The sequence below is a fragment of the Cydia splendana genome, chromosome 13 (genome assembly GCF_910591565.1).
Source record: "Cydia splendana chromosome 13, ilCydSple1.2, whole genome shotgun sequence".
NCBI lineage: Eukaryota > Metazoa > Arthropoda > Insecta > Lepidoptera > Tortricidae > Cydia > Cydia splendana.
Genome location: NC_085972.1, coordinates 12,448,078 through 12,475,230, shown reverse-complemented (window position 1 = coordinate 12,475,230; position 27,153 = coordinate 12,448,078). Strand labels below are relative to the sequence as shown.

General features: G+C 36.1%; 1 protein-coding gene and 1 long non-coding RNA gene across 7 annotated transcripts in view; both read left to right on the top strand.

The window, feature by feature from the left end:
• The window catches only part of LOC134796086 (kazrin), a 135,047-nt gene that overhangs the window by 18,281 nt on the left and 89,613 nt on the right, over window positions 1-27,153 (top strand). The gene's annotated exons all lie outside the window — the stretch shown is intronic.
• LOC134796578 (uncharacterized) lies at window positions 5,265-6,661 on the top strand. Its single transcript, XR_010144961.1, has 2 exons — window positions 5,265-6,078; window positions 6,162-6,661. It is a non-coding gene; the product is annotated as an uncharacterized LOC134796578 (long non-coding RNA).

The window sequence follows — 27,153 nt, the reverse complement described above, 5'->3', positions numbered from 1 at the left end:
CAGCCTTAACATACTCGTAAGAAGTTTATGCTAGGAAAAAGAAAAAAACATATCCGCCGTTAGGTTATCCACGGTTTGTATTAAAACGTGGGCCGTGGATGTAGCGTGCGCAGCAGTGGGGCTCCGGCCTTAAGGTGACGTTCGCGTGGCAACTGTGCCTGCATGAATGTCGCTACAGTAATGCAGCTGCAGTTGCCATTCGAACTGACTCACCTTTATAAAGTTCTCATCAACATGTAATTACTAGGTACTTATTTTAAAAATAGTTAATATGAATTGAACGCTTATATTAAGTGTATTTTACAAAGACTCTTTAAAATAAAATGAACGAATACAAGAACAAAGCTAGAGGTCTATTTTTGCATTAATTAAAATTTTCAATGAGCTGCATTCTGAAACGTTTACATTTTAAACATTTCACATTGAAAGGATATACTTCATATTACCTAACTTTAATATTTTTCCAAAGCACCATAGGAAACGTGTCCCTATTCCCGTTCCTGGATAATTCTTCCGTTTCCATTTGATACAGTAAGTGCTAGCTAAATCTTCCACAATTCCTTTTAATAACATTTTATAGCGTTCTACGTAAGAGTTTCATTATTCCTCTCTAATATGATCCTTCGAGATTATTTCAGCCGAGGCTATTGTGCCCGGTGTGGGCGAGCTGATTTTATTTCCTATAATATTGCGGCAAATCGAGCATGCAGCCATTCTCTATTAAAGCTTCTAGCGATGAGGCTCGGCGAGCGAAGCTATATCGTAAATTATTACGGCACCTAATAAAGATATCAGCACAGTGCTTGTCCTATAAATGGACTTTTTTAATCAGTAGTCATTGCGTGTCCAACCAGAATTGCATTTTAATAACCCCAATAAATAAGACCTAGTATTTAGCGTTTTTTTAATAAATTGAGTCAAATTCGTCGTTTCACTGACATAACTACCTAAATCTTCTATTAATAACCCCCAACAGACATTTCACCAAAACATATTATTACTTATAAAAAAATATTTGTTGGTATAGGTATCGTCTCTATTTGAAGGGTTAAGGATGACTACGCTAGACCGGGCCGGGGCGGGGCCGGAGCTTCCGGCGCTTCTTTTTCTATGGAAAGTGGTCACCAATCAGCCGTCATAGAAAATGACAACGGACGCCTCGGCCCGGGCACGGCCCGGTCTAGCGTGAGTCATCCTTTACACGTGTACGAAAGGTTTCACTTCAAAAGTCATTGAACTAACATAGCCAAGAAACTTTGTGCTATTAACACATCAATTAGTCTAACTACAAACATTATGTTGACCACATGTTAACTACGCACCTATAAAACTAAATAAATTGGATTAGCTAAGTTGCCAATGTCGGCATGGCAACTTTCCGCGATGTTACAGTGAAAGTTAGTTGTGATGATGACAAGGGTAGATCTGGCAGTCACCGGGTACTTAAATGGGATGAAACTTTTAGACGCAACGGGAATACGAGACCGCGTTTGAAAAGCACGTAACTACTCGAGTTTTATATTGTTATATAGCGAGGCTAATTTATATTAAATTCTAACAGGTTTGTTTTTGCATAGAATTATTAATTACATCAATTAATCAATACAGGTGAGTCAAATTGTTCTCTTTTATATGTAAGTAGACAAATGATTTAAACTACTATATAATACGTAATAGGGGCATTCCACGAGAATGTCGCTTAAGGGGCCCGGAACTGTCAAAATTTTGTTCTTACTGACAGGCCGATACCGTCCGGCGGACTGTTAATCAGTGGGCCCCTTTACAAATTGCTTGTGCCTTGTGCGGAAACTACTTCAATCCAATGCGTAGGTAAATCTCGAAAATATACTACCAATTTGTAAGTCAAGTCATGAAATATTACCAGATCTTAATCGTTTCTCAGCGTTTACAGAAGTATTTAAAAGGTATTTCGTAAGCGGCTTTCTCGTGGAATGCCCTAATAACGGTAATTTCCCTCAGGCACAACATCATCTAAGACTTATTACATATTTTATGCCAAAGCCTTCATGCAGACTTGTCATGTTCTTCATTAGGTATGTAAAATGCAGTAAAGCTTCAAACGAAGTTGAGATTGTGCCATATTATAAGTAACAAAGTGGTGCACTTAATAACAATTCCCTTGAATCTATTAGAGATTTAATGTAAACGACACCCGAACCAATAGGCGCCGAGTTATTGAAAATAACAAGTCATCTTTGACAATAACATACGTGACTTTCACATATTCTATCAGCTAAGTGACAACCGGATGGATCAGCCCCAAAACGAAAAGCTATGAGGAATATCTATCGGTTGTACATATATACTTCGACGCTAATTTGTATACATATTCCAAATACATATAAATTTGTAAGAAAACTGTGTATTTTAGGAAAAGCATAAAATAACAATATACAGTAAAAGTTTAATAAATCTACAGTAAACTAAGTTTAAGGTAACCTTGACACGAAAGAAGAAGTAAACTAACTAAATCATCAAAACGAAACTGTTATAAAACTTAAAATAAACGTAACTATAAATAAAAGATGCTCCCCAGGTTGCCTTCTTGAGTTCTTTGATTTATATTCATCATAAATTATCTTTTATTAAGTAGGTACATAGGTACAAAATGTACCTATTTTCCTTCAGTGCTTTTATAGCTGGTGCAAAAAATTGTTAAATTTTATGAATAATGGGAAAAAGATATTTGTTCGTGGATAGTTTTAAGTAACAGACAGCCACGTGATTACATTTCTCATCATCCTGTCCGGGGTCCGGAAGTTTAATATCTCCTTGCCAGTAACACAATTTGAAAAGTGTAAAAATGGAGTGCGCACTAGGTGTGTAAATCTCATCGGCGCGGCGTCGGCGTCAATACTTTGGCCACGAGAACCGATTTCCTGTACGTCTAGACGCGTTTCCTCTGCCCTGAAATCAAGTTACATAATCATTCAGTTTTAGGAATGTAAAAAAAAATATTTCGAAACCAGATTAATTTAGCCTTACAGCTTTGGCTACATCAGATCTAACGAAAACAGAAACTCCAAGGGGTATTAAACTGAATAAGAAGAAAGTTATTCTTTCATCATAAATAAGTGATATATCCTGATAAAAAGTACAGCTAACAAGCACCATTATTTTACTTCCAATGCAGTTAAGTTGCTACCTATCACGTTTTATGAAGGTTTATTCCACTTCCTACTTTCACACACACACAACAAATCATCGTGGAAACATCGTGAGGAAACCGGACTAATCCCAAAAAAGCTTGCTTTTGTAAAAACTAGTGCCTCCGCCAATTCTCGGAATTAGTTGCCAAACGAACCCCAGGCTCCCATGAGCCGTGGCAAAATGTCGGGATAACGCGAGGAAGATGATGATGATGATTCCACTTCCTACTTTCCTTAACAATAACAAAGTCAAAATAAAGGCCGACTATCTAAATAATTTAGATATTGAATGCCTACATGGGCAACGTTTCCGAGTCAAAGTGCCCGCGGGCACGACCCACGTCAACCGCGGCAAACAGACGCCACCTGACGTCAAAGTATGTCGCCGACAGATACATCGGGATGCTCGATTATTTGCAGAATAATGGGTATCATGGTGTATTGCTTTGACGTCAAAGACTTGTTTGACTATGATGTTGCTAATGAAAGGAATACCTAGGTAAAATTAATTCAACGTTGCCGCACCTGCGCGCTGCGTTGTAATTCTCATAGTCTTACAGAGACAGATGCAGGCACTGGGTCAATAAAACGTTTCTCTGGGTAAAATAAAATTCTATGTTTTAATTAAATATAATTATATTGCATTACAATATATGACGTTGTCAAACTTACGGCACTGTAGTCAGACTTCTGTAGTTATTCTAGTTCGTTCTAATGATTAAATAATCTTTTAGGGGGAGCGGCAGAATGAGCAAAAGGTACCTTTGACCTACAGTAAACTTAGACTAATTTATTCTATACTAACTAGTGCTTATATGTATTATACATTGTGCTCTCTTAATATTTAATATCACATTCCTAGTCTACGGCGATAGAGGCATTAGCTAAAAAACTGGATTACTGTGCGCTAACTCCTGTGTAAAAAACTAAAATATCTGACATTCTTGTTTTAGTAGTAAGCATGTATGAGAATGGTACTATAAATAAAGCTATCCTTTGCATAATACAGTACACAATCGTCGTAGACATCTAATCAAGTCAATTGAGGCAGGTTAAATGCATCAAATAGAACCAATTGCCTTTGTCATATTGCATCATATCTTACCCAAACAATCATGACGCTTCAATAGCACACGTTCCAATATTAGATTCGACATCCGCAAGGACCGCGACAATGCAGACAAAAGCATCACCGAATGCATTAAGCGGAATACAATGAATACGGGAATGCACGCCTGGCGACCAACAACTTCCCCGGACTCGTATCACACCTAATGTGTAATTGCAAAAGAAACTTTGTTCCTGGCACATAAAGTTCACAATTCAAAACTACGCTGGACAGAGATATGAAAACGAGTAAAGTAGACGTGCGAAGCACAGGACGCTCTGGCCGTCCAGAGCGCGCACTTGACAAAAGGCATTGTGCCAGGCCTAGTTTATCTCATATTTGTTCGGACAGGACTCGTTCCGCGCTGATAACGTCCAAGACGTGCTATTCATCGTGTGAAGTGTCAGATTACCTACCGATAAAATTGTACATGTCTCACCTTGTCTACCTTGACATTAGAACCTCGGTCTAACGTAACTGTTTGGATTTTTTCGCGGGCTTTAGGTCAATTTTTATCTACAATCTATGTATAACTTAAAATAACCATAGTGACTATTATTTAGGTGCAAATACACTATTTATAGGTACTACTTACATTCGATTTTCTTAAATTCAGTTACAATTGAGTTTTGCAACAAAAGTAAAATATAAATACTTGGTAAATTTGGATTCGGACATATCTTAAATTAAATTTAGGTGGTTTATTAATATAAATTATTAAAGGACATAAACAGGAATATACAACTGAAACTAACTACAATTAAAATATTTACCTAAAACTAAAAATTAAAAATAAGTATCAAAATTTGGTGCTGTCTCGCATAGTACTTCTTAGATAATTGGTTGGAAGCAAAAATCTTTTACGCAATAACACAGTAAGACGTAAGTGCTTCTTTTAAGTGGTCTCAATGCAGATAAGTAAGATAAATTGTACTGATAACGTCAATCTCGTGTTGACACAATTGATGCTCTGTATAAGATACATGGACAGTACGAAATATTATTTTGTGTAATAATAACGTACCTCGTAAAATGCCACGAAAGGTTTCACGATTTCACTGGGAATTGGCGGAAATAATACAGAAAACAGCGAAGATAATTGACATTCATGACATCGAGTACGTTATACAATACGGGTGTGACGATGTCGATACTTTCTTTAGTAATACGTACCTAGTCGACATCAGTGGCAAGAGAAATGGATCAAAAATAAAGAAGAAGATTTTAATAAAGTGTCATTTAGATCTAAATCAGCGTGCGAATTTCAGAGAACTTTACAAAAGAGGTCACGTGTTTTATAACGCCATAGTTCCCAAGTTGCTTGAGATCCAAAGAACGTTTAAAGTGATTGAAGGATTGAAAATGAAATTTCCGAATTGTATTTATAGCAGTGATGAATATAACAAAGAAGTGATGGTTTTATCACAAATGCTGGATGAGTATAATATACATAACAGATTTCTTTCGATTAGCATCGATCATGCTAAATTGACTCTAATAAATATGGCTAAACTACATGCCCTGTCTTTTGTATGGGAAACATATTATTCGGGAGAATTTGATAAGATTAAGACTATATTGAGCAAAAATGTGCAATATTCAGACCTTGTTAAACTACCAAACTCTATGAAATATTGTTATGATACTTCAGTTAACGTAGTGACGAATTCATCGTATAAAGAAAACTTAAGGGCGCTTGATAGACATATATTGGCTATTTTGAAAACACCCCCACCGCTTCAGTACAGTACTATTTGTCACGGAGACTGTTGGATTAATAACATACTTTTTAAAAATCAGGTAATATTTTATTAGCTCCTTAAAGGAATGCGTAGATTTCAATATCATCCTGTATGTACTAAAATTGGCTTGTTTGGTCACAGGGGACGAGACCGGTAGAAGTAATGTTCGTCGACTATCAGCTGAGCCGGTACGCGTCTCCGGTCTCGGATATATCATACTTCCTATACATGTCAACGGAGCGGGAGTTACTCTCTCAACATTACGAAACCCTTATCAATGTTTACTATGGAACGCTAGCAGGAGTCCTTCGGCAATGCAATCTTAAAATAGAAGAAGTCTATCCAGAAACAATATTTAGACAGCATCTTAAAGAATACTCAGTTTTAGGTTTAATAGAAGCCTTAGTCTCGATGAAAATTATAACAGCGGACAATGATGATGCAATAAAAATGACGGAAATGAGATACAATCAGTCTGATGTTGAACATGCTGGCATAGACGAGCACAAGTTCAACGATCAGAATCTATTTATTGAAAGGGTAAACGCGATTGTGAACTCGTTTTTCCAAATGGATTACTCATTAACGTCAGTGATTAATTTAGACAAATGATTGTGAATTAATTTCCTAAAGAACCTTGTTTTCTGTAGATTCGTGAAAATAAAAGCATTTTAATAAAAAAAATGTCGGGAATAGTCAACAATCTTGAAAAGGAATTAATTCTTTGTCGCTGCAGTTAACTGTCCGGAACAAAGGTTTTTGCCGGGGCGCGGGGCGGAGAGTCGCCGGACGCGAATCTTTGTTGTCCGGAAATAATGGTGGTGAGAGCAGATGGTAATATTTAACAGAAGTCCCTCAAGAAAAATCATAGTATTCTGTGACTGGAGACATTTAAACAATATTTATATGTCGATGGTTAATCTGCGCGAGCATGTCATTAAAAGTTTGATAGCAAAGAAGTTTTATTTTCTAACTCCACTATCTGACTCGTTTAATTACATCATGGTATAGTTACTATAGTCCAGTAGGCATTTTTAACGTCTCTTCTGCGCCAATCCATATTCGGTAAGACTCAATTACGATATCATAAACAACATAAGTATAAATATTTATCATTCCCAACTAATAACTCATTAGAAGAATAAACTGAGAAGTCCTATTATACAAAATTTGTTGAGAAGCAATCCCGATCAATCATCAATAATATGAAAATGTTAATGAGGATGATTTTATGATTGATTCGATTTCCATTAATTCCAGCTGCTGGTTGATTCGCTCGTTCAAAATTAAATTTGTTACGTGTATCTGATTGTAAAATATAAATGGCGAAAGTAAATTAATATTGTTGCCAGGGATTGCGGAGTTTAATTGGAAATAATGGGTATATATTTCTTAAAGTTGGCGATATTAAATTTTACTGTGTTCTATTAACCAAAATGCGAAGTTAAAATTATTTTTGGGTGTGAAATGAAACTAATTCTCGCAGGTATCTGCCGTGGATACTTTGATAAACATATCACAAAGGTCACATGAAATCCAATAGCTGGGAATATTTACGTCCTTTTAAACTTTAATGTTGGGTCGTTTGAGCTACAAGTTAAATGAATGTTGTGGTCGAACTCCACTGAAATATCCGATGGCTTTGCGGTTTTTCATCACGATTTTAACTTATGGCTTTAGGCGAAATAATTACTTTTAGGTACGTTCAGTTAGTTAATAAAAGTTTAATAACCCAAACATATCAATAAAACAACATTTCTCTTGGGCTCTCATTAATACAGTAGGAGCCACGTCTGGAATATCGATCCTGTTTTTATTGTAAGATCAAATGTCCAACGCAATATGAAGATGAGGAATCTAATCTTAGATTTGTGAAACTTCTTTTTTCTTTATCTTTTAATTAATTATTAATTTTGCTTACCTAAGGGCCGGTAGAGATGGACTGTAACCCGACCGCAAATTGTATGGGAACTCCACGCTGGCGTTGCAGTTGGCGTGCAGTCCCCATATACATTGCAGTCGGGTTGCAGTCCGTCTGATACACGCTACATACTATAACACATACATACGAATGTGACATACTAGTACTTTCATCATTTGTCTGCATCATGAATAATCATGATTAATTATGTTGTGACTTTTGAAAAATTCAACAGGTCGATAAGAAACGGTTGTGTTGGTAATGGATGCACCTAGTTTTATGGAGTAGTTTTTGCCAAACTAGGTCAATATATGCAAACTGCCACATACACAGCGAGTGCTCGTAAAATAAGCGTTTGTCTTTATGTTTCAAGCACAAGAATAGATAAAGTTTTCTCTTCATGTACCTATTACCGGATTTTACATTTTTATAAGCAGTCTGTGTAGAATAAGTTGGGAAATATGTATAGCTTCAGGTGTTTTCTCTATGCAAGTGACTAAAAACTTATGAAAAGGATACTTATTTTTTAAGGCAATGATACCTTACGGTGTACTAGATTGGTTACTCGCCTTTGTAAGCTAGGTACTTAATCGAAAACAGTACATCAGTTTCCGAGGCCTGATTAAAATAGCTAAAAGAGAATAGATATAATTAAGTCAATATTATAGTTAACCTTTAGCCACCACAGAATGTGTATTTCCTGATAATCCTGACCCGTGTCATTATCGAGGTAGGAGCAGGTAAATACAACACTCCACATAAACAACGCAATTTACTCCAACGTGCCACTGCCAATATAGATATCACGTTCAAGTGGAAATAGAATATACATATCGAATGCTGCAGGCGTATTACGGTAGAGTTTACTGTCGTGAATAAAGCTACTTGTGTGTAAAGAAACGGAAATTTTATCGATAGCGATAAACGCGATCAGAATAGAGTTCTTTCTGTTTTACTAGCGTTTTATTATCTTGAAATGTATGTTTTTCATTTACAATTTGTTATCATTTGTTTACCATTCTCTCTCATCTGAATCGTCACAGAAGTGAGACGAACAATTTTGCATAAAAAGCATTTATTAATACAAATAACCCCTGATTATGAGTAGAAAATAATCTTTTTTTAACTGTTACGGTACCAGGTACAACTTTCTATATTTATTTATTCGTATGGCATTTACAGAGTCGCTAATTATCAATTACAATATTTACAATACGATATCTAAATTCTTCACCCATTGGGCAGCGTGTGCATTAGGCGAATGAAGGTCTAGAGCCTCTCCGACAAATTTCCGTTTCGGGCAACTATGTATAATGTGGTGTATAGTCTGCACTGGGGCCCCGCAGTCGCATGCTGGTGAGTCTCGCCAACCACACTTAAACAGGTAGTCCGCACAGCGTCCATGTTCGGTACGGAGTCTGTTTAATTGGCACCATTCCTTCCTAGATGCTGAAAAGCCATACGGCTTTTTAGCACATGCCATGCCAGCCATGCGACTTTCTATAGAAAAGGGGTTATATAAAAGTTTCCTATTTATATTCACTTATTATTTCAGTCTTGTTGTAACTGTAGGTGTAGGTAGCTATACTAGTATTAGTTAAAGTCTTTCATACGTCCATAAACTACAGGGCTCCAGTCTCGCCGCACCCACGTCAATAGACGGTTACGCACGGGGAAAGCAGGTAAATAAACTGGCATAAACAAAGTTTGCATGTTATGTAGAATGTTCTTTGATAACACTTCTGAAAGGAATGTTCTGCTGGTAAAAAAGTATTTGAATAAAAATTTAAGGCAAGATGGACCTGATAATTATGTAGAGAAGCCGCCGCATATTAATTAATGTATTTTTTGTTGAAAATAACTATTCTCTAGGTAATGGAAAAGTAAGTCATTATGTATTCGAAGAGTTGAAAATAATACATGTATTTTACTTTTCTCCACGAAATCAAGCATCGGTCTGACTTCATAGCAGCTACTATGTAAGCCGCATTAGTTAAACCAACCTGAAATAATTCGCTTTAGGTACTTTACAATGCTCTAAAGAAGGTATTACTTACTCGATCGCGACGAACTCGGGTTGTCCTGTGAGCCGTGAAATTAAATAAGTACATATGTAAGCCCTTTTGCAGACGTAGGTACCTACAGGGTGATAGGCTGTTTAATTACGAAAGCTAGGCCCGCTTATTGCGTGTAGGCAGGCGTGGCTCACTCCGCGATTTCGTCGCTTTGCTACAACAGGTAGCTAAAAGTACATCCGTTCCACACCAATTTTGGTGGCTAGCCATTAGCCGCGCGTGGCGCTGTCGCCACCTAGCGGCCATATCTGTCCAGATCGTAACAGACGCGTTTTGTTAGAGAGTGAGTCTTCTGTACCTAGTACTATTATTTATTCTGTGGTATAGGGTTACCTCAGACAAACCAATGTTTGACTGAAATGCATGTTTAGCTTTGTAGAAAGACATACTACGCCACTCTCGTAAGTATCAGTTCAGTTGCCACAAAATTTCTCGGATTTGTATTCACATAGGGTGACTGCTAAAGTTATTGGCCAATACATAGATATTAACGATTAGCCTTTCCTAAGATATCAGAAATAAACAGGCCAATTGAAATTATCGTTAAGAGCGGCCAATTACTATGTAGTGGCCAATAACTATAGCAGATACCCTATTTTATGTCTACTCTATGCTTAACACAGCGATAAATAATAAAACAAAACTAATGTATTCCTGATGAGCGGCTGAGATTTTGGATTAATTTATTCTAAATGTATTCTTAATGTAGCCCTATCATATCAGGATAAAAATTAAGGCATGGTCACCCTAGTTGTAGGTAAATTTGTAATCCTTTTCAATTTATAACGGTGGATTAACTTTCCCGGGTCTCAGTAGGCTGTATCTCATCCTTGAGGTCGTTTACATGCGCGTGCTAATTATAGTTAACGCCATCAGAGCGAGGGGTAATAGACCAGTCAATGAGGACGTAAGGATTATTAATATTCGCGGATATATATTCGCTATTGCCATACGTATCTACTCATACTAAAAATATCAAAATTTTGGGTTTTGTAGTAAAAATGGATCGAATGTAGTAATAAATGTTGGCCACTTACTTAATCTATGCTCTGACAGTCTTTTAAAAGTGCGTGATTGAGGATTAAGTCTGTTTGCACTCTTGAACAAACCCATCAAAATATACTTACAAAAGTAAAATTAAGGATTCCATTAACACCATATATTTAAAGGACATTAAAGTCTCTGTTGATTGGAGTACACATGTTATTATGGGTCTCAGGCCCATTTACATACTTTTAATTTGTAGGTTAATTGTAGGTACGACTCTGTGGTTATCTAACTGCACCATGAAAGATAATGTTTATTTTATTACGATTTCTTCGTTCATATGACGATCAACCAGGCCTTTATGAACCTGAGATTAAACCACATTTAAGTATCCGTTCCGGAATTTGCCCCAAATTACAGGTAAGTACGCGAGTCATTCATACAATGAATCTTCATAACAGCCCTTTGCAAAAAGACGGATCTGCTCCTACTCATATCAACTTTGTGTGACTGAGCGCACCCTCTAGAGACGAGGACGGCTAAACTGCCTGGACGGGATTGCGAATTGACTCATTTTATACGAACGTAAAACTGTAAAAAGACTTCTGATTTAGCAGAGAATTCAACATAATTGGTGGCTAATCTCACTGCAGACTTAGAACCACGTATTACACAAAAAGGAAGAAAAACCCGCCTTAGTTTTCCGGTCTTTGTGAACTGCTGAAGCTAACTTTTTCCTAAAAAAGGATAACGGTATGTAATGTCAACGAGGGAGCGCAAAAACGGCGGTATTCGATCATAAATCCTGAAATCCTTTGTAACATCGGGAAAATAAGTTTGCGTTCTAAAACAATCCCTCCGTGCACACGGACGGAAAAATATTATGTAACATATGTTCACACGTACTGCTTTCCGTAAGCTGGCTAAGTGTCACGGCGTTTAAGCTAACCCTTTTAGTTGGGAAACAAAAGGGTTGTAAACAACGCCGCTCCCCGCCTCGCACTCAGCTTTTACTGCATAATGTTAATTTCAGAGAAAATAATTTCGCAATTGACGTGACATCTTTGCGAATATTGCGCATATTTGTTTACGGAAAACGGAAAGTTGGCGAAATACTTCACGGACTTCGTTCACGCACACTGTTCTTTGTTCGGCAAATTGGTTTTACTTTTGGTTTCTCTTCCATTGAATTTTCGCACTTAATTAAACAAAAAGCTAAACATTATGGTTTCATTTTCCGCCCAAAATGTATTTGGAGTTTATTTTTGCGCGTATTTTCCGGTATCTTGAATGTTTTGAAGCATTATAATATGACGTTAATACATTTTAAAAGCATTCTATCGTGCGGTAATCTTTTTACAGAGGGACTCGCTTATCCCAAACTCGGGCCTCGTATTAGTCAATTTACTCCCCTCGCACATTTTGTCTTAAATTAAGGAATATATTTACTGCGTTTATTCTATGTGGCCGAGGAAAATATAAAATGGATAAACGTAGAGGAGTGTGTAAAGGCCGGGCAGCGCAGTGTCGGGGTGAAATCTAATTTTTCCTCCTCTAATGCCTGCCCCGCCTCCCTCAAGGTTCAGTGAGCGCGAAAATTGTAACCTCACAACCGACGATGAGATGGATTTTGCACGTCGAGCTAGAGTGAACACACACCTCGGCGGTATTTATTAGGTAGCCTTTTAGTTTTCTCTTTAAACTTAAGACTGGGGTTGAACTTACTCGTATTTATGATGAAATACGAGTAAAGTATAAGTAAATCTGTTTTTACGTATCCTCATTTTATCTGTCAGGTGCTTACAAGGTGTGTTACTTATTAAGACTTTTTTGTCATTTGTGTTTCAGGGTTGGACTGTTTTAAGTTGGTCGCTATTATCAAATCACATGCTGAAATACGTTAATATATATTTTACTGGACACGTTTATTTCAAAGAATCTATTATCTATGTACGAGTATATATGTATAACATATTAAATATAAACTAACTTATTAAAATAAACTAAAACTACAAACAAATTAAAATTAATACGTCATTGGTTTTGGACTTTCATTGGTGTATTCCTATTTATTCCCGTCCCACGTGTCCGCCGCCATATATGAGGAGGGACAAATGGGAATGATTTATATGAAAACACCTACTCCCACCTGTGCCCGACGGGAACACATGGGATTACATCCTTTCATTATTTTAGGAGTTCCCGTTCATGTTATTGTATTTTAATGTAACTAAGTGCATTTCAAACACAATCTTGTATTGTTGATGAATAAATATGATGATGATTACTGTTTTTAAAGAATATTTTTACATTTAAAAGAACAAAAATCTGATACGACACGAAACTATTTTACCCGTCCTAATGACAAATAAAGAGTGCAAGTAGAGCGTGTATTGAGGGGTCAAAGGGCACGTCCAATCATTGATTTCCCCGCCCCGTCTGGCCCGGCGTGCCTAACGGTAAATAATTAGTTGCTCTACTATGTTTGTAGAGTATCGTTAGGTATAGGCAGATTGTGATTATGCTATTATTGACTTGCGTAATCATTGAACCATAGGTTACTTTTTTGTACATAGGTGGTGTTCGTTTGTCTATCATGTTTTATTTAATTTACTCTCAATTGCTCAAAGGTTGACTGGAAGAGATCCCTTACAGGGATAAGTTTGCCTTTGTACATTGTATATATTTTCAGGCCTATTCGGATTTCGAGATAATCACAAGATCTTGAGACGATTTAGAAATTAACTAGATCTACATTAGATATCGACTAGATGTGACTTGGATATCTAAGTCATAACTTGTCGAAATTGTTCAAGAGGACCTCCAGAATCGCGGACACGTCAAATTTGACATATCTATTTTACAAATATCTTTAAATTATCGTAATATCGTAACTTGTTGAAGTCTAGTAGAAATCTAATTCATTTTCCGAATCGAGCCGTTTGTTTCATTGTAATTTAACCTGTCTTATGTACAATAAAGTGTTTATATACATACATACATACACACATATATCTCCACTTCTCCACTATTTTCTTTAATGAACCACCACCATATACTAGGATATTTATTGAAATTATAAATATATTATAAATCCCAAAGGACTGTTTCCCCCTAACGCTTAAGCCGTTAAAGTGATCCGGATGAGATTAGGTATGAAGATATTTAGTATGGATTCTGGAAAAGGACATAATATGTAGGATGTCGGATAGTTTCCATCAGGGAATTCATGCACGGAAAACAGCACGGTGCGTGTTAGTTTTATAATTTTACAAGTTTGGTATTTTTCTGAACAAGTTATATCTGTTTACTTTGAGGTGATTTTTAGGGTTCCGTACCCAAAGGGTAAAAACTGGACCCTATTACTAAGACTCCGCTGTCCGTCCGTCCGTCCGTCTGTCACCAGGCTGTATCTCATGAACCGTGATAGCTAGGCAGTTGAAATTTTCATAGATGATGTATTTCTGTTGCCGCTATAACAACAAATACTAAAAAGTACGGAACCCTCGGTGGGCGAGTCCGACTCGCACTTCTCCGGTTTTTTTAAATTTATTAGTACATTATAGTTTTCTGCTTTCAGGCACTGCTTCTGCTTTCCGTGGGGACACTAGTAAAAGGTGAGTGATCCATTTTGAATATTAGTAAATAAGTCAGTTCTTAATAATTATTCATAAAATAAGCAATTTATCGTAATAAAGCGAAAGAAGAAAAAATACAATACAGAAAATTTTCTGCAAATAGATGACATCAAAGTTTCGCGCTTACTTTCATATGAAATAAAATTAAAATATAATTTATTTATTCTTTTTTCCCCTAATAATCATCGCATAATTACTTGTTGCTAAGTAAACAGTGAGCAAATTCAATTTTTGTTTTCGTTTCCATCCATATATTTGTGATGACTTTTTTATTTCAATCCAAATATATTATGACTAATTAACCAAGCCTATTGTATAATAATTAACACCTGATTCCGGTCGAGTAGGTTGACCGAATTCAATTTGTGGTCTCCTTGAATTTATTCAGAATAATTATTTTTCCATTAAGCGGCTTCCGTTGCAGTAATTAACTAGTGGCTTATGAAAAAGTTAAAAAGTAATACGTAGTCTGGATAAGTTTGTTTATTTATTTGAATGGATTAAGTTAAATCGTTGAATACAAATTTATTTCCTTACATTTAATTTTACTGACTGTTTTATAAAACTTTTCTCACAACCTAAAGTTTTTGGATTGTAAAAAAAAAAACTTTTTATAACATCAACAATATCTACATTCTTTCACATGAAGAACTTCGTAACGATTTCAGAAAAATGGAAAATCGACTAATGATGTTACATTCTTGTTATTATTCTTTAATTTGTGTTCAAGAAGGTTCGTCCTTATCAAGACAACCTCCTCTTTGTACTGTGTAGGAGGGAGTAAGGTAGAGGAATGGAGGTGTAGTTAAAGTAGTTTATTGATAAAGTTTCAAAAGGACGCATCTGTTCTAATCAATCTAATCATACTTAAAACTTTTGGGACTTGATCAATAGTTTGGTTATATAACTAATAATTATTGTAAACTTGACAGTGTATACTCTGGTAGTTATGATATTTCACAGTTTGGGTTTAATGTTAACCGTAATTAAAGTTAAAGTGATTGCCATTTACCGGACTTGATTAAAAAAAATACACGATCATCATCATCACCTCTTTAAAGACTTTTTTCTGCATGCAGAGTAATTCTGCATTAGAATTAAATACAAAACCATGATGTTATAGGTTCACCATTTTTGCCAATTATTATTATCTAAGTGTGCCATATACTGTGAGCAAATAATTAGCAGAAGGGTAATACCTATCCGATACCTATAAGTTAAAGTAACAAAGTATTGAAATAAATAATAAATTTCTAATATATTCTGAACAATTATGAAAAAAAGATAGTATGCCATTTTGTATTAAAAAGTATCAAAAATTTAAGACTTGAAAAACTATTCATTGTTTCAAAAACAAGAACTTGATTAAGAACGTTAAAAAAAAGAAAAACCGATTTCAAAAAGGATTAAATAGGTATAATACCTCCCCTCCCCCTCCTTCCTTTAATAGGCGCCTGCAAAAGGTAAAATTTTAAAAGCGTCAACACACTGTCGTAGCGAATGAGCTGTCCATTAGTTGCTTGGGGTTATTATAACTTTGGCTTGGCACCGACTTCAAACATATCCAATGCTGGCGCATATAAAAAGGGAGGGACATATATGGGTAGGTATATATTCTCCTTTTATTGGAGTTGGTTGAAATGCCAATTACATACACTTGAAAAATAATTTACTTCGCCTTGTGCAAGCTATATGAAAACAAAACAGTTTTTTAATCTTTTTATTGCAAGGTAAAAAATAAGAAATAATGTTGTATAAAAACTTATGAACTAAAAGTATCCTAAATTAATAAAAATAAAACATCCCTAAACCTAAATTGGTTGAAATGCCAATTACATACACTTGAAAAATAATTTACTTCGCCTTGTGCAAGCTATATGAAAACAAAACAGTTTTTTAATCTTTTTATTGCAAGGTAAAAAATAAGAAATAATGTTGTATAAAAACTTATAAACTAAAAGTATCCTAAATTAATAAAAATAAAACATCCCTAAACCTAAACTACAATAAAAAATCACCCCTCGGCAACCGATTTCAAAAAGGATTAAATAGGTATAATACCTCCCCTCCCCCTCCTTCCCTTAATAGGCGCCTGCAAAAGGTAAAATTTTAAAAGCGTCAACACACTGTCGTAGCGAATGAGCTGTCCATTAGTTGCTTGGGGTTATTATAACTTTGGCTTGGCACCGACTTCAAACATATCCAATGCTGGCGCATATAAAAAGGGAGGGACATATATGGGTAGGTATATATTCTCCTTTTATTGGAGTTGGTTGAAATGCCAATTACATACACTTGAAAAATAATTTACTTCGCCTTGTGCAAGCTATATGAAAACAAAACAGTTTTTTAATCTTTTTATTGCAAGGTAAAAAATAAGAAATAATGTTGTATAAAAACTTATAAACTAAAAGTATCCTAAATTAATAAAAATAAAACATCCCTAAACCTAAACTACAATAAAAAATCACCCCTCGGCAAGGTGCCGTAGACGCTGGCAGCATTACCTCGCTGAATTTTAATCTAGATATAAAATTGAGTACTTTTTACTCCAACTCTAAGTCTACCGCGAACATAAAACGAATCTACATTTATAATAGCGTATAGACATGTTCGTTAGATAAATTGATCTAGGCAGGTACTTTCGGCACGCGATAGACCCGCACGAAGTCAAGTGTTCTGTGATCGATGGTTGTTAGGGACATGCCTGGCTGCCGTGACAAAAAGTCTTATAACTATAGTTCTCGGTACCGCTTTTGTGTTTTATTTAGTTCAGAGTCGCTTCGTACGTTTACCACTTATATTTTAGTGCAATCGATGTCCATAAAACTAATGGAAAACGAGTATGTAGTACAAATATTGCGGTGGGAATGACTGCTGGAAAAGAAAGAAGACTACCTATTTAGAATCGTTTCTAGTTCGGTGCTATGTTCCTCATAGCCATAATTATAAAATATGCCACATTTACAGTTAAGAAAATAGAAAGGAATATATAATTCAAAATATTATTAGGGGAAGGGGGGATTGTAGTCGCAATAGATACTCAAATGTCTATATTCAAATCGTATAAGTATAGGGACATACTCAAAACTAAGATATAATATATACCGGGTGTGGCCTGAAACACGAGCAAAGAATTAAAACATAGATTGTACTCCTCAAACGGTGACACTTTACTTCAACAACTTTTAAAAATTATGAAGTATTTAGACTCCCTATTTTTCATACAAAATAAATATTATCTTCAATGGACGCCATCGCCACGCCATATCATTGTGATTGACGTTGCTTATCACGCCTTAAACGTAACAAAATTCGCAATACATTGCGTCTTAGAATAAACTTTAAAGTGTATTAAAAATCAAACCACAAGTTATTTTTAAAAGTCGCGGAACAAATATTGGTCAGTATGAGGAGCACAGCCTACAGTTTAATTTTTTGCTCATATTACAGGCCACACCCGGTATATTACAATGCAGAATGTAGTTATCTTTGAGCCGTAATTGCGTAAGACAATCCTTCAAGCGTATTCCGACGTAATTACAATTTAAGCATGTTCAGCTGCAAACATCTAATCTGTGCAGAAATTGTAGGATAGAAGTTTAATTTCCCTCCACTTAGAAGAGTAAAATTTCGAGTAAATATAATATGAATAAGTACAAGGGATGTTTTTGAAACTGGCAAATTGATACCCCGCGGCAGTTTCGAAGAGACTCCAATTATATGTTTGTGATACGTTTGCATATCGTAATTTCATTTTGCGTTTGCAGCTGGTTACGGCGGTCGAAAGAAACGAAATTTTCAACGCGAGTTTTTTAAATAAGTAAGTGGATATTCCTATACATTTGACTAGTTCTGTTGTAAACCTCAAAATTTATTTGTATCTAACTTTTATCTGCTTAACAAGTTATTTAATGGATGTACCTTATGTAACAATTTATCAATAAAGTCATGTTCAGATAGTAACAGTGAGCATTTTGGCATCGATATACAGTTATTATATAAAGGCAAAACTATACTTGCCCCTGTTTACATGGACTAGAGAATTATGTTTTGCTCCTATTTTGGTTATAAATTTAGGTAAAACAAAATCAGCTCAAACATATTAATGCCAATTTGCTAGATCGTTCAATTTGACATCTGACGAAAGCATGAAGTTTTATAGAGCTATTAATAGATAGCAGATTAGGCCCCGTAGAACTAACTGGGGACATGTTTCGAAGTCTGCAATCAATCAATCATCGGCAGGTGCCTTACCTGCGCCACTCCGTATGATTGATCGAAAAACGCCGTGTAATAGCCTAAAAGTCTTATATACATTCTGATCCTACATCGCTTAAGTATTTTTGGTAAATAGGTACATCCCATCGTATCGACATAATGTTTACTTTTTAAATATTTCTCCGATTTAGTCTCGTTTTGCCCACGCAATCATTATGTTTACAATGATGTTTCACACGCAATATGTCGGATTTGATGTTAACATATTACTGTTGGCTTAGCGGCCACAAAAATGTACGATTGGAAATTCTTGAAAGGGTCGAGTAAATATGAATGGAGAATTCCAAATCCAATTCACCTATTATAGGAGGTTAGCTCGGTCTCTGACTATTGAATGTAGACGACCGGGCTACTTTTAACTGGAGTGGGTAATAACGAGCTTGGGAACAAAGCCACATGAAAGAAAGAAGATTTATTTGTTTGGACTTTTGTACCCACGTAAATACGATTACGCAATAAAAAATGATACAGATGAAACACTTGTTATGCGTCTACTTAATTCTCTTTGGTATTGGGAAGTATAGGATATTTTTAAAGGGTAACTAATTTTAATTAATTTTGAAACTGTGACGTTAAAGGTGTCAAACGATTGAAGTAAATATGTAATTTGTTCCTTTTGCTTATGGAAGTATGTAGTACTAGTAGTCAGAAGAATAGAAGAACATTAAAGCACGTATCTACGTCAAAAAACATAACTGTATAGTTAGAAAGAGTTTCTAATTTTTTATGCGTCATTTTATAGAGTTAGTCGTGACATGACTCGTTTACGGGGTAATAAGGCCGCCTTCGCCGTCTTGCCTTGTTAGCACGGCTTGTTCTTATTTTCAACTGCCATTGCGCAGGCCGCCATTCATGATGTAATTAAGGCTGAGTGCTTCCTTAAATAAACTCCTATGTTATGCGAAATAAAAACAGATTCATTTTTATACTCACCCCTTTGGCATGTTAAATCATAACACGTCAAATAAATGCCCAACAATTTTACCATTATAATTCAACATTCGGTCCAAACGTAAGGGTAACGTACTTACCTAATTCAATAAAAGAGAAATTCTGTTACCGAACTGGATTCTGGTATTAAATTTAATGCTCTGTTCGTTTTCCCTGCGGTTATAATTTAATGTGAGGACAAGAGAGAAATCCATAAAATCTAATGGGAAAATTCCACAACTCGATGAGGCTTTCACAATTTATATTAGCATCTCAAGCGACGGTCCTACTACCTATTTAAACGTTAATGCATTTGTGAATAAAATTGCGTGTAAGTATAGGTAAATGATCTTGCTACTTTTTACTTTTTACTACGTATTTGTATTGAATTTTCGTATTTCTCTTATCATACATGCATTGTCCACTGCATAAAACTTCTAGCAAATAAAATGTTGTAGCTTTATGAAATAGGTACGTGCGTGAAAACCAACATGAAAATTATAAACCACTTGTTTTCACGATTCACGGATACTTCATGTGCGTTGTTTTATACCGGTTTTAATGTTACGCAAAGAAAATTACCAAACGACGTCGCGCGAATACAATTTTACGCGGTTGTAAAATTTGCGAGTTGATGGAGGGAGGGAGTACATCAAACTTGTCAAACATGCCGGTCGCGTAGATTTAATGGGGAATTTGATAATGAAAGATGGCGGCGGCGTGTTCCGTACTCCGCTGTTGAACCGAATGATGAGCTAGCGACAATAACAACACCCTACCTCTATATGTAGTATATATAATGTACCTTCACATACTTGTGTAAGATTGACTTTGAATAAACATTCGTATGGGGTTCTTTACTCTTTGTGCCAGTTTTCTTGCTATTAAATAGGTACCTACTACGGGTATGAATGCCTTATACGTTCGCGTTCGCATACTCACTAGTATCACACGTGCACTTTTGACGAATCGCGTCTTAGGTCCAAGTCAGATGACAACACCACCGAAACATTCCTGAAGATGTGTTATATTCTGGGTTTCCAAGTATAGAGAGAGCAAGTAAATCTAAACATAACTTATTTATAGGCTATTATTGCTTACATGCTATTTATACAATTACGTGCGTCGCATATGTAGCAGGCAGTAAGGTATAGTTACTGTTAATATATATATTAATTTAGGCATATTACTACACAAGAGTCCTTGTAGTATGATTTTTTTAACTTATTACGTAAGTGCATGTTCGTATTTACCAAGTAAGTTACGTTACGTGTTAAGTTACTTTACGCGTGAAAAATATATGAGGAATAGTAGATTGTTAACCAAGGGTTGAGGCACCCATTTCTGTCGAGGTAGTCTCACTGCGTTCGAGCGCCAATAGTCCGAGACGGAAATGGTGCCTTTCACCCGAGTTAAACACTCTACTTTTCATATCGAATGCGAGGAAACCAAACAAGACAAGGCAATTTCGCAAAATCAGTAATTGAAGTACCCAATAGACCTACGGCCATGATTTTTTTCCTTAGGACTTACTTGCAATCGGAGACTTTACATGTGTGAAGATTAAAAACCCCTAGCGAAAATCATTTAGATTGCAATATTTACGAAAACACACATTTTTTAACAAACTGCAGTAATTTTAAAATGATTTGTTTAATATAGTATGAAAATCAGCGGGATTCCCTCTTACTTTTTAATTTTATACTTTTTCGTTCTAAAGCCGCAACAGACTACCGGACCGCACCGCGACCTTGGTGCGGCGCACCAGGTAATAAGATAATAAAAGTACCTATTTTAAATATTAAATAACAATTTAATTAATAAAATAAGAATTTTTACCTTGTATTTTATTTTATTTTCATGAATATAGTGCTAAATAACTTTAAAAACCAATTTAATATCGTACAAACGTTTAACTGTGGCTGTATAAGATTCTGCCTTTGCTCATTTACACAAGTGTAAGGTTTAAAAATATATTTTTGGTGTATTCCTTTTGGTTCCCGCCTTATGAAATCGAGTAAATAGAATTCAACGAAAGAAATCAAGCGTAATTTGTTTTTAACAATTTACTTAATTTACATAATTTTTTATATAAAAAGGATCAACGTGGGATTAGTAAATTTAAACAATTACCAATTGTTCCAGGCGAGGAAATAAAGACACTATTTTTCAATTTTGTTTCCACCCAGTTGTTCGTGGGACGGGGACGCAGAGGAGTACACCACTTTTCTGCGCTAGAGCATAAACGTATTACTTTCTGCGCAACCTTTTAGAACAACAACGACCCACTTTCAGAGCATGAGATATGAAAAGTAATATTACCACGACATACAAAGGTGCAGGCAAAGATGATTGCGAGCGCCTTCATTCTTCAATATGTTATGGTTATAACGGGGGTTTCTCCGCACTTATCTAGGGCTCGTATTGTCCTCCTTCTTGGTAGCGAAAAAAAACACATCTTGAAATGGAACATAAATCAGGAACATTGTTTGGTACAAATAAATTTTACATTTTGACCCGCGTCATGAAAATCGGAAGTTATAGAACACCGCTTCGGTAACGAGTTTTCTGAGCAAACCGACATCGAGGGTCTCGTTACCGTTTAAAAGTTCAAGATGCACTCACAGGTGAATAGTTCAAGAAATGTTAAAGACTGTGTAACTCTATTTTATAAGATGTGCCTCTGGTCTATGTAGAAATATTGAAAATATCCATAATTCCTTATTAAGCGATATCTAAAAGAACGAGCACATAAACACACGAATTATTTGTTACATTTTCTTTGCAGATTGCCTGTATTCGTTTGTTGCCAAAAGTTTAGCGATATTTTTACTACAAGCAACTGCCTGCGCTGGGGGAATACATTCTTATTGCTATATTCTTAAAACACCGACTATAAATATCAGCCGGAGTTCATGGGACGAAGTACGTCTGAAGGACGTTCTCTAAGTTGCTATTTCAATCGAGCACATCGCCTTAATATAACTTAGTATATCTGGGAGACCGAGCTATGCTCGGAAAACATAAAAATTAAAATATGCGAGTTTTCCCAGAGATAAAACCTAGCTAGATCGATTTATCGCCCCCAAAAACCCCCATATAGCTAATTTCATCGAAATCGTTAGAGCCGTTTCCGAGATCTCTGGAATATATATGTAAATAAATATATACCTATAAATATAAATAAATAAACAAGAATTGCTCTGTTAAAGGTATTATAAGATGAGCTCTGGAGTCTGGCTACAGTGCATTGTTATGGACCTTGAAGTGTCTTAAAGGTAAAGGGGGGCGAGAAACTACCCTCGTTTACGGCATCTATATTAATAAACGCGAGCCGCTTTGACGGAAAAACCAAAAGAAATTATGCTCAATCGAAAGAGCTTGAAAAAATATCACTTTTGAATCGAGAACATGTATCCGCAAAATTCGTATTGTCGCGTATTTTGCATTTAAAAGTGAAAAAATTTCGACAAACAATACTAAAGGCTCAATTTGTTGGTTGACATTTGACAGCTATGCGTTGCGTTTAGAAACTGCAAACATGCTTACAAGTTAGGTTGGTCGTTTTTTTTTTTAATAAAAAGCAAGACGAATATTACTGTTTATTGATGACTTTCCGGTATGTATAATGGTTATTATTTGCATTAAGTTTCGTTTCATATGGATATGTATACCGGTATAATTATTACATAAATTTGTTTTTAAGCCAGAACGTGCGATAGTCTGTTACGGCTTTTAAGACGATAGCAACACTGCCTAGACTGCTAGACGTCAACGACGGCTGTTATTCGGAAATACTTTTATACTTTATCCGGTACTCCAGACGTGATAAAAACCTGTTAAATAGTGTATTGTGTGTGTTAACAATAAAAAATAGTCACCGAACATAGTGCAAAGTGCAAACGCCATCGTAACGTAACGAGATTTGAACTTCAAAGCGTTCCATGGGTGTATTGTGTTTAGTATAAACATCGGTCTCTCAGTTGTATTTTAATATTTCAGAATGATTCCAAATATTCTTACATGTCAAGGCACTACTAGCTACCTGGAAATGCAAGTGAAAGCAACCTTGAAGCAGCTGTGATAAACTAATAAGTGAGCGAGATGAAAATGACGTTGTTCAAAGAAACTTTGAGTTAAGTGCCAGCTGACTGTAACTCACTCTAATGAAGTACATTGCCAGTGTGAAACAGTGCAAAAAGCTACAGTGTATTGTGGACATATTTAATAACTGTGCTTTAGACTATGAATCAAATTTGAGGTGTATCGGTGAATTGGAAAGTCAACTGCATAAAGCTAATAAGTTATCTCCGGAGTCAATGTAAGTTGAATATAAGATTAAATATAATAAGATATATAGATAGTATATATCTTTTATCAACATTAACCATTAACCATAATCACGAACATAGTTAATAAATCAATTGAAACAAATGTTTTTCCCGAACCGTGGAAAGTAGCAATAGTTAAACCTATTCCTAAAACGCCGCACCCCACCGATTACAAAGACCTGAGACCAATCAGTATACTACCTCTCCTATCTAAAATACTGGAGAAGGTGGTATGCATGCAGCTTACTGATTTCCTTGAAAGTAATAACATACTCCCATTAAGACAATCTGGCTTTAGAAAAGGGCATAGCACCTCCACTGCCCTTCTTGATGTGGTAGATGAAATTTTGTCCTCACAAGATGTAGGCGAAGGAACAATATTAGCACTTCTGGATTTCTCTCGTGCCTTTGACTGCATTAACACATCTACTTTACTATCTAAACTAGCATACTATGGTTTCAGCAATAACTCGATAAAGTGGTTCGCAAGCTATATGGGTAACAGGTCACAATTTGTTCAAGTGCAAGGCGCAGACGGCTTAACTGTAGCATCAGGATTACTTCCATTATCCAGAGGGGTGCCGCAGGGCTCTATTCTTGGCCCAGTGTTGTATAGTCTCTACAGTGCGGATATCGTACATAATATAAAACATTGTAAATTCCATATCTATGCTGATGACATACAGCTTTTCATATCATTCAAACCAGAAGATACGCAGCGAGCTGTCGATAGACTAAATGAAGATCTGCACCGCATTGACCGCTGGTCAGAAATGAATAGTCTAGTTCTCAATCCGACAAAATCCAAGTTCCTAGTTTTAGGCTCAAAAAAACAAGTTAACCGAATTACAGCTGCAAATCCGCAAGTTAATATTTCAGGCAAATATGTGGAGATGGTATCGGAAGCCCGCAACCTAGGCCTGCTTATGGACAGCTCTCTACACTTTGAAAACCACATCTTAGAAACTGTAAGGAACTGTTTCTATAGGCTAACAGTCCTTTACAGAGTTCGTAATTATCTTAGTGTAGATATGCGTGTAAAATTGTGCGACACACTCATCCTGTCCAAACTTAATTACGCGGATACGGTATATGGTGATTGCCTACTCTCTCGTACCAAGAAAGTCGTACAACGGTTACAAAACGCCTGCACACGCTTTTGTTTCCCAATACCCCCACGATCACATATTACTCCGTATTTAAACATGAACAAACTCTTAAATATGAATGGTCGACGTACCCTACATTTTGCCACGCTTTTATTTGGTATCTGCAATAGTAAAAAACCCACATATTTGCATGATAAGCTGGTCTTCTATCAGCGTCGTATCAGGCGTAATCCCCGACTGATTAGCCCAAGGCACGGTACCGCAGCATTTCGTGGCAGTTTTCGTTATGCTGCCACGAAGTGCTGGAATAACCTTCCGCCACCTATTTGGGAGAGCATTACTGTTAGTGGGTTCAAGTCTAAACTGAAAAAACATCTATTGGCTCAACAAGGTATTGCTGCCTAAGGGCATCATTTTCTAACATATTGGTATCAGCTCTAGTTCCTTAACCTCAAAGTCGATTCCTAGTTAACCGCCGTATAATAAAATCATATGTATAATATTTTTGTAATACTTATATAAGTATTGGTATTTAATATTTTAAACACATTATTTAATCTGACAACAAACTACTCCTACTACTGACACACAAGTCGCGCAGTATGCTGTCCCGCACCGCACACCTCGCTGGCTCCGCAGAAAATCAGCGCCGTTGGCAATGCTTAGTCGTGCCAACTGCATTACTGAGTGGAGACCATTTCAGCCTCACATCTTTATCTGTAATATGTCTCTTTGTGTTCTGTATACTTCTTGTTTCACATTTTATGTTTTTTTTTTGTAATGGAATGATGTGTTGCCTGAATAAATATTTTTCTATTCTATTCTATTCTATTCTATTCTATTCTTATCATTGGTTAATAGTAATTGTGTTGTGACTGTTACTATCAGTCAAAAGTACTCGCAGAGATAGGTAGGTTCTAGGGTTATTTTTTTGCTACGCCCAAAAAACGAAACTGTTCCCAGAGATAGGTAGGTTAGGGTTATTTTTTTTTGCTACACCCTAAAAACGAAACTGCTGCCAGAAATAGGTATGATTTTCAGGTAAAACTACTTTTGACCAACATGCTCAGTCAAAAGCAGTTTTGCCTGTTTTTGTCGGTTAAAAGTTCTTTGGTCAGTTCACACTTTTGACTGCAACAGGTTGGGCTGGACATATGGCAAGGGAAGGTAAAGATAAGTGGGATAGAGAGGAAGCGGAATGGTATCCTAGAGATGGAAAAAGGAGAGAAGGGAGACCAATAATGAGGTGGTCGGATGACATAAAGAAGCATGCGGGACCTAATTGGATAGGGACGGCAAGGGATAGAGAGCTGTGGAGAGAGCTGGGGGAGGCCTATGCCAAGAAGGCAGACTGAAATAATTATTAAAAAGCAATGACATAAAAATTATTTAATAAAGTTACTAAGGAAAAAATATTGAAACTAATTGATATAAATGAAATGTGAATTTATTTAAATGTAATATGTGCTGAAATTTAATTTTTTGGTCAATAAAGGCTATTCTATTCTATTCTATTCTAATTTGACAGGTGACAACAAAAAAAATATTAATTCCTGCTAAAATTTCAGAGTCATAGTGAGGCGTAGTACATAGTACCAAAACAAGGTTGATTTTTAGGGTTCTGTAGCCAAAGGGTAAAAACGGGACCCCTATTACGAGGACTCCAATATGTTATTAGATCAAAACAAATTATTTTCAGAAAATATTTAATTTAGGCTTAGGGATGGCCAGGCTCCATAAGCCTTCAGTAAGTAGTGCGTAAGTATACTTGGAAAAATTCGACCTATGCCGCCGTGGGTGGCCCGGTGGCAGAATGGCACAGGCACCTGCTGCAATAGCAGAGGACGCTGCTTTGATTCCA